Raw genomic sequence first — 8,872 nt, 5'->3', positions numbered from 1 at the left:
ATTATAATAGCCTTATTAACACTAGCATTTTAAGGGTACCTCTAGCTAATACTAAAGTTTGGAAAAAACTACTTTACTATAGGTTAGTTTAAAATCACCTGCACCTTCTAGAAGATGCCTAGATTATTCTAAGGTAAATTACTATAGATTCTTAGATTAAGACTACTTCCTTACTACTATTATTTCACCCAGACTTGCATATAAGAAATATATTTATTTTAAAGGATAAACCTTCTCTTATTAGCAGTATTATTAACTAGTAGGTAGCTAGTATAGAACTAGTATTTTAGTATTCAGATAAAGTACTAGACTTTATAAGAGAAAATAATATCTGTGCTAAGACTTTTGAACTCTCCTTATAATTTCTAACACCCAAACTCTCTTAACTGTGATTAATAAATAAAAACCTCTTTTAACCTCTTTACTACTATTATAGGACATAGAAGAATAGCACAGTAGCTCTATATTATAAGTTAATTAAAACTTACTAGCATTAGACTAAGCTAGGATTTAAAGGCTAATGCCTTTACTAAATGCCTATATCAGAAGAACTAGTAAATTATAAGGTAGAGTATAAACTCTTTAAAGTAGTATAGAATCTGCAGCATGACTTATTAAGCTTACTTAATATAGTATTAGATGGTTAGGTATTCTTAGAAGACTAGGAAGCAATAGAAGTAGCTTATAAGGAACTATTTAATAGGATATTATAGGCTGTTTTAGATAACCCAGAACTAAGTAATAATAAGCTAATAAAAGATAAGAAGACCCTGAGATCTATCTAGCCCTTTAACATTAATAGATAAAGTTAGATATACTATTACCCTTACAGAGTAGACCTGGGCACCCCTTTTTTTTTTTTTTTTTTTATCTTTCTACACGCAATCCCTGTGGCTTATAGATTTATGTAATCTATATATCTCTCTTAACCTACTTATAGTTTCCTCTAATTTACTAGGCAGCAGCGCCTATATAGCTAGCCTATTATAGAGGTTATACTCTATAGCTCAGGTAGGAACTCTCTAGATCCTTACTATACTTAATTATAACTTTCTTTATTAATCTCTAATAGATGCTATAGTTTCTTAGGCAGTCTGGATACTGTGGCCTACTATAATAATTATAATATCTATAGCAATAGTTTACTCTAAATATAGCCTTGCTATTATATTAAAATATTTTAAGACCTTACTTCTCTAAGTAGACAGTATCTCTAGTTGTATATAAGTATTATAGAGGCTATAAGTATATATAGGATTACTACTAGTGGCATCTTTATTACCCTTATTTCTATTAGACTTATTTCCCTTCTATTAAGATTTATAAGTATTATATCAGTGTAGATTACAATCTACTTAATCTACCTATATCTGCTTAGCTATCATAGTCTAATAGGCCCTTGGATATAAGTTAGTATTATTAGTTATCTACTCTATGTTGCTATAAACCTATTTATACTATATTTCTAACCTTTTATGGTTACTAATATAGGCCACTAGGCTGGAAGATTATTATTAATTAATATAGCTATTCTATTTGCTGGCTCACCTCTTGTATACCTTATAGATATAATAAGGGTATCCCTATGTACTTCCTGATGCATATATTAAGCTATAGGCTAGATATCTGGGATGTTGTTAGCCTGCTATATAACTATTATAGTAATAATAAAGTAGTAAGATTTCTATATCTAGAAGATTAATAATATCTTTATAATTATTATATGTTTCTTACCTACTGTCTAGACTAGTCTAATATTTAGTAGAGTACTAGAGTTCTAGGAGCTATTCTATTCTTCTCTCTCCCCTTTCTTCACTACTATGTGTATAAAGTCTTTCTAAGAGGTTACTAAGGACATACAGGCTTGCTTCTCTATGCTACCTAAAGATACTTATCTTCTTACTATTCTATATCCCACCTCTTTCTTCTTATTATATTTAGTGTGTTTCTGCTGATACTTATATTCTAGATACCTTATCTCCTCTATTAAAATAGTATATTCTTATTATGTGGCCATCCGCGGGCCCTAGTTACTAGTCTCTCTAATGAGGATAAGGAAGGATAAGATAGTAAGAAAAAGAACTATAATATAGAAAATACTAACTAAGAAAAACAAAGTAACAGTAGGAAGAAGAAAAAGGCTACTAGACCTATAAGTATTCTTATTAACCTCTCACAGCCTATAAAGCTAGATGCTAGATAATTATCTATCTATCCTTACCCTCCTTAATATTCTAGTTATAGCTACAGAGCTATCTGTTTATAGTTATATCCTAGTCTAATAAAGAGCAGAATATATTAGAGCTATTTATACAGCTATAGTATAGATTCTTAGCAGACCTGCTTTAGGCTACTAAGGATAGCCTTATCTTATTTCTAGTATATATTACTAGCCCCCATAGCACCAGCGAGCTGGTTAATTAGTATAAAAGTATCTTAGTAATTACTACTAATTTTAGCATTACTACTGTAATTCTATACTTTAGAAAGTTAATTAATAATTATAATAAATCTATAGTATATACTTATTACTTATATTTTATCTAGCAGGTGCAAACACAAGGTATGATAAGGGCTATTAAAAAAGATTATAAAGCTAATACTTTTAGACAATGTAATTATAGGGGAGTTATTACTTAATAGTCTGCTGGAGGATGATAAGGATAATATCTTATATAAGTGCTTAGTTAGTTTACTTTCTTCTTAGATAAGAGATTAATAGCTAATAAGCTAGATCCTTATGATTTCTCTATTTATGAAGTCTGGCCCTGCGGAGAATATTCTATTTCTAGGTAATTATAAGTATGCCTTTATACACTGTAAAGAACTAAACTATTATAAAATAATTAAGGTTAAAGCATTAGGACAGTATATAACTAGGCTCTCTAATAGTGAAGAAGCACAGGGCAAATCCCTTATAATAGGTAAGTTACTATAATTATACTTAGAATTATTATACTAACTACTCTAGTTTCTGCCTTAGATAAGTTATATAATAAGATATATTTAATTATTTAAGATTACTTAGTAAATAGAATAAGGATAATAGAACTTAAGTACCAGCCACTATAGAAGAGGATAGGTAAACTAAGCTATAACTTATAGTAATTTATTCTGTTAGAAGTTAGGATATGACCTATATAACTTTAGGTCCCTTACTTAATTATTAATTAGATAGTTTCTTATCCTGTCTAGGTACTAACTAATAAGTAAGCATCTATTACTTTATAGTTTCTGAATGGTATATTTATTTCTTAGTGATCTAAGTTACTATAGTATAGTTCTATTAATTAAGGAAACCTAGTTACCTATATTACACTATGAGCAGGGACACTGGGATAGGCTTTTTATATAAGAATATAGTATAAATTAACTAGTTCCCTGTGCGTTAAATTATATTTTTATAGTTAAGTATTCTCTATTAGCTATAAATATAGCTCACTAGCCACCGCTATATTTTACTTAACTTAAGAGTACTTAAAGTATTATAGAGAACTAAGATATAAATAGCTATAAATAGCTATAAGAAAGCAGAATATGACTATAGTTTAGTTACCTAGACTATAATTATTCTAGGATTTCTTAAGGGTAAATAAGAATAACTAAATTAGTTTGCCTTGGTTCTAGTGCTGCTCTAAAAGTAACTAGTGCTAAGAAGGGTAAGTATAATCTTTAAAGATTAGTACTAAGACCTTTATCTTTTATAGTTCATGCAGAGACCCTGTGGAAGTTATAGTAGAGAGAAAGTTAATAGTATCTAAATCTAATAGCTAATAGTAGAGATTTTTTATGCTAACTACTCTTTCTTTATTACTTTCTCCTTCTATAAGCTCTATTATAATAATCCCCAGCAGCTGCATATAGTGAGAGGGATTAAAATTAATAGTATAGTTATAATTAGATTTCTCTGTGAGAACTTGTAAGTAGTAGGTTAGTATATAAAAGTAAATTTTCCCTATAAATCTTAACTTTACTACCTATACCTAGTAGAATATCTGAATAACTAAAGGTATTAAGATAGAAGCCGCTGGATTCAATATATAATAGGCCCTTAATAATCTAGAATTATTAGATGTGTCTTAAGCTAGAGGAGTTAAAGGCTGTAAACCTATCCTAGAATAAAAATAAGCTAGATCTTATTTAAAAAGGCTAGGTAGCTAACTAGGCTCTCTAGAGAGAGTGGCAGATGCTTATAAAGGATGTATATAGTATTATTATATTTAAAATATTATTTAATAAAAATAATATTTCTATAAGTAGGCCCCTAAAAGCCTTGTAGTATCTTTTCTTGCTCTTTAGCTTTATATATCTGAATAATATAGAGCTTAGAAGGATGACTGGACTTAATAATAATAGTTATAGGCCCTGCTAGGTTATTATTATATACCTTCTTATACCTATTTTAAGGTGACTTATTTAAGACACCTTGAGATCTAGCAGCTCTAATATTAGCTTTAGTAATACTTAGGAGAATAAGTTCTTTAGTCTTCCTCTCTAGGATCTTTTAGGCCTGCCCTTGGGAGGTTAGAAGATTTTATAACTTCTATAGATAACCTCTACCTTTTCTAGTTAGTAATAAGTTTAATGCTGCTATTTCTGGAGTGATACTTTTTAGACTTAGTAGTTATAATACTAAATTAAAGTAGGTTAGGTATTTATCCCTCTATAATAACATAATATGCTTTACCTAGTAAGTGTGGGAAATTTTTAAAATAATAGTAGAACAGGACTGGGAACTAACCTAGGTAGAAAATATTAGCTATATAAGGTTAAACACTACAGTAAGAACTATGGCCTATAGGAATTATAGCCTCTATACTTAAGAGACTAGAATAATGCTTAGAGACATAAGGAGGATGTATATGACTGAATATATTAAACTAAATTCTATGACTTAGTCTAAGTTATGCTATATCTATAGTTTACTTAGGTTAAGACCTGCCTAGCTAGTAAAAGATATTTAAAGTACTAAGGTATAGCTAAGGTTGGCTTAGATAAAATCACCTTCTACCCTACCTTAACTATAAAGGTTAATAAGGCAAAGCTAGAATAACTATACTGCATACCCTATAAAGAAGGTTATTGCTGTTTAGATATATATAACTATGCTACTATAGTAGTATTAAAGATATATCTTAATAAGATACTTAGTAATACTTATATAAGCGCATTTGCATTACTAACTAATCCACTATCCTCTCTTCTAACCCTTTACTTTAGTGTGGGCTAACTTTAATACCTCTATAGTTAATATTATATTAGGATAGGCAGAGAGCTACTACTGCCTGGGGATTATTAGTAGTTAGTTAATATCTATCTTAAGGGTAAGATGCTGCCTTTAGTTATGGTTATTAACTAGCTCTAACTATTACTATATATAGATATTAGTAATAAGCTCCGCACCTTACTTTTAGAAGAGTATTCTAATAAGAAGCCTCTAAGTGATGGGGAAGTCTACTAGAAGATTTGATAGTATGATAGTGAATATAATGCTTACTTTTGTAAGAGGTAGTTATCCTAACTATTAGTAAATAAAGAGAAGTGGCTGAAAGCCCTCCTAGCCTATAATAAATTTTAGGATGCCTTTAATGAGTTACTAGCTGTCCCTAGGCTCTGGGGGGGCCCTAGATTAGGTTACTAGGTAAGCTTATAGTAGCTAAGTATGATAAGGTAAGCCTGCTAATAGCCCTTAGGCTAGCTAGCTTATCCAGCTTATGCTAGTAGGAAATTATAAGCTACCTAAACTTTATCTATGAATTCTGGTTTTCTATTATAGATAGTGTTTCTGTAGCCCTAATATGGATTAATTAGCAGATGGTTAAAAAACTACAACTGTATATACTAGGGGTCTTATAAGAGGACTCTAGAACTATCTAAGGGCTTATACTTAGTAGCTAAATATTTTCTAGATTTAGTGCTCTGGTATAAGAGGTAATCTAGGGGAAACTCTAGTTATTTAACTGCTTAGTTCCTTTGTCACATGCTCAGAACAACATAAGCCCAGCGAGCCGCCAGCGGCAAGCCCCCTCTTACTTAGGTAATTATATACCCGATTCTAAACACACTCAGTAGAAATAGGAGTTCTAAATAGCTTGGGGGAGACTAAGCAGTTTGTTCTAATCATTAACACACATATATTTTCACTAATACATCTATACATCCCTGAAACCCAGTATTCCTATCCATAGCCACAGCCTAGTTGCCGTCACATCGCTGGCTAGGACCCCCTAGATTAATTACCTCCAATCACCTTACAGTTCAAACCGCTTCCCCTGCGGCCTACTAGATATAAATACTTAATAACATGCCAACTAGTCTAATAATAGGGACTTTAAGGGCCTACTGAACCAGCATCTAGAATCTAGTTAAGAATTAACCTTCAAGTACAGCTATGGGTCCTCTATGAGAAGCCCGCGTAGCAATCCCCCTTCTGTGGATTGGGCGGCCAGTAAGTCAAGGACCCTGGAAGCAAATACATCCTAACTACTTCAGACTAGCAGCATAACACCTACACATAACCATAATCCCAGCTCCACGCTGCCAGGTATTACTAGTAATACCGCCCCAATAATCATGCTAGACCAGGCTAGCCTTGCTTAGCTTATCTAGGGGTTAAGGGCAGCTATAGACCAGCATAACAATAAATTAAGGGGCCTTAAGCTAGCCGACCTAGCCATATAGGATGGCCACAGGGCCTATGCTGGCGCTAAGCTGAGAACATTCCTACACAACCTCTCTAAATACTACCTGGCTAAGCCCCAGACATTTAATAATAACATAAATAAGATCCTATACGCGACCTCCTAACTCAGCATAGATATTAAGAATACTTAGCAGAAGCAGCACCCTGAGGGATACAAGGCTAGTTACAAGGGATTCAAGGAATTCCTATAGGACTACATTAAACTATAGGGGGACTGCCAGAACACTACTGTGTACTAGCTTCTATAGCTCTAGTATAGGAGATATATTTAATCTTTCTTCACAGAGTTGCAAGAGTTGCAAAATATAATTAAGCCTAGCCTAGGCCTAGAGTGGTTCTAGATAAGGATAGCTATAGAGAAACTATATCCTAATATAAAGGCAGAAGTCCAGCACACGCCTAGCTATAATTAATTATTAGACTACCTCAAGGCCCTCGCAGCCCAGCATGATAAGATCCTGCAGTAGGAAGGATAACCTACTACCTCATAGTTAACTAGGACAGGCAACCATAACTACCATCTGTGGAAGGCAGATGCCCTAAGTAGGTGGAAACAGCAACATAGTAGCTCACTAAAGACACCCCTAAGAGCTGCTAGCGACACTAAAAGAAAGGATTCCTCCTTTAATAAGCACCTGCTGGGGAAACCTAATAATAGGTAGGGATCATCTAGTAATAAGGACCAGCTTCAGAAGGAGGGATGCTGCTTCTATTATAAGGAAAAGAGGCACCTCCTCCTAACCTACCTAAAGAGAGCCTAACAGAGGGGAGGCACTCTACCCCAAGGGCCTCCTACCTCACAATAGGAACCCAAGCCCCAGGAGCTCGATGTCTTACACTACACTAGGGAACCGCCAGCACCTCCCGTCCTTGCTAAGGTTGAAACCATAGTTAATAGGACAGGTGTAACAACTAAGGTGCTCCTTAACTCTAGGGCTGGGCCTAACTATATATTATACTAATTCATAATATAGAATGGGTACTGATTTGAAAATAGTACAATACTTCCTCCTATAGAACTCACTAATAGCTTAAAAGTAAAAATCTATAGGGAATAGTCACTACCAGTATCAGTAATAGATAGGGAATTAACTAAGAAGACATTCTAAATTCCCTTCTTAATTACTAATATTACAAGGTATAATATAGTCTTAGGACAAAATTAGCTCCAGCAAGCCAACCCAGACATTAATTAGAGGGTGAGTAGCTGGCATTATTACATTAACTCACTAGGGATTGAGATCCTGGAGCCAAAGGAGTTCCTTAAGAAGTCACAGGGCAAGGACCTTTTCCTCTTTATAATTAATTAGGCTAGATATAAAGCCCCTAATCTAGGAATACCACTGCAGTATCAGGAATACACTAGGGTATTTTCAGAAAAGGAAGCTAGTACCCTACCCTTAGACAGAGCAGTCTATAAGATATAGCTACTTAATAGGAAGTCACCACTATATAGCCCCCTGTTTACTATATTATAGCTAGAGCTAGAGGCTCTGTGCAAATATCTTGACAAAATACTTAAGAAAAGGTGGATTAAGGAATCATCTAGCCCAGCAGCAGCACTGGTACTCTTTATAAAGAAGCTAGATAGAGGCCTATGTCTCTGCATTAACTACTAGGGGCTGAATGCTATCATAGTTAAGAATTAATACCCCTTACCCTAGATTAATAAATTAATAGATCGCATCCAGGGAGTGAAGTTCTTTACTAAGCTAGATCTGTGGGATGCTTACTATTATATCTATATATAGCAGGGTAATAAGTAGAAGACAGCGTTCCGCACCTGCTATAGCTAATTTAAATATTTAGTTATGCCTTTTAGGCTAACTAACACACCAGTCACCTTCTAGGCTTATATTAATAAGATAATGTGGGGAATTCTTAATAAGTTCTGTATTGTCTACCTAGATAATATTCTTATCTACTCACAGACAGAAGAGGAATATGAGTAGTATATTAAGGAGGTTCTCTAGCATCTTAATAGTATGAACCTATATACTAAACTATTAAAATATAAGTTTTATAAGACAGAAGTTAAGTTTCTTAGCTTTCTTATAGGCTAGGAAGGGGTCTGGGTAGATCTTATATAACTTAGCACTGTTAGTAAGTGGCTGGTGCCTTACTCATTCCATAACATTTAGATTTTTCTGGGGTTTATAGGATTCTTCT

Source organism: Aspergillus fumigatus, chromosome 1 (assembly GCF_000002655.1).
Source record: "Aspergillus fumigatus Af293 chromosome 1, whole genome shotgun sequence".
NCBI classification, from domain to species: domain Eukaryota; kingdom Fungi; phylum Ascomycota; class Eurotiomycetes; order Eurotiales; family Aspergillaceae; genus Aspergillus; species Aspergillus fumigatus.
This window is presented reverse-complemented; position numbering follows the sequence as displayed.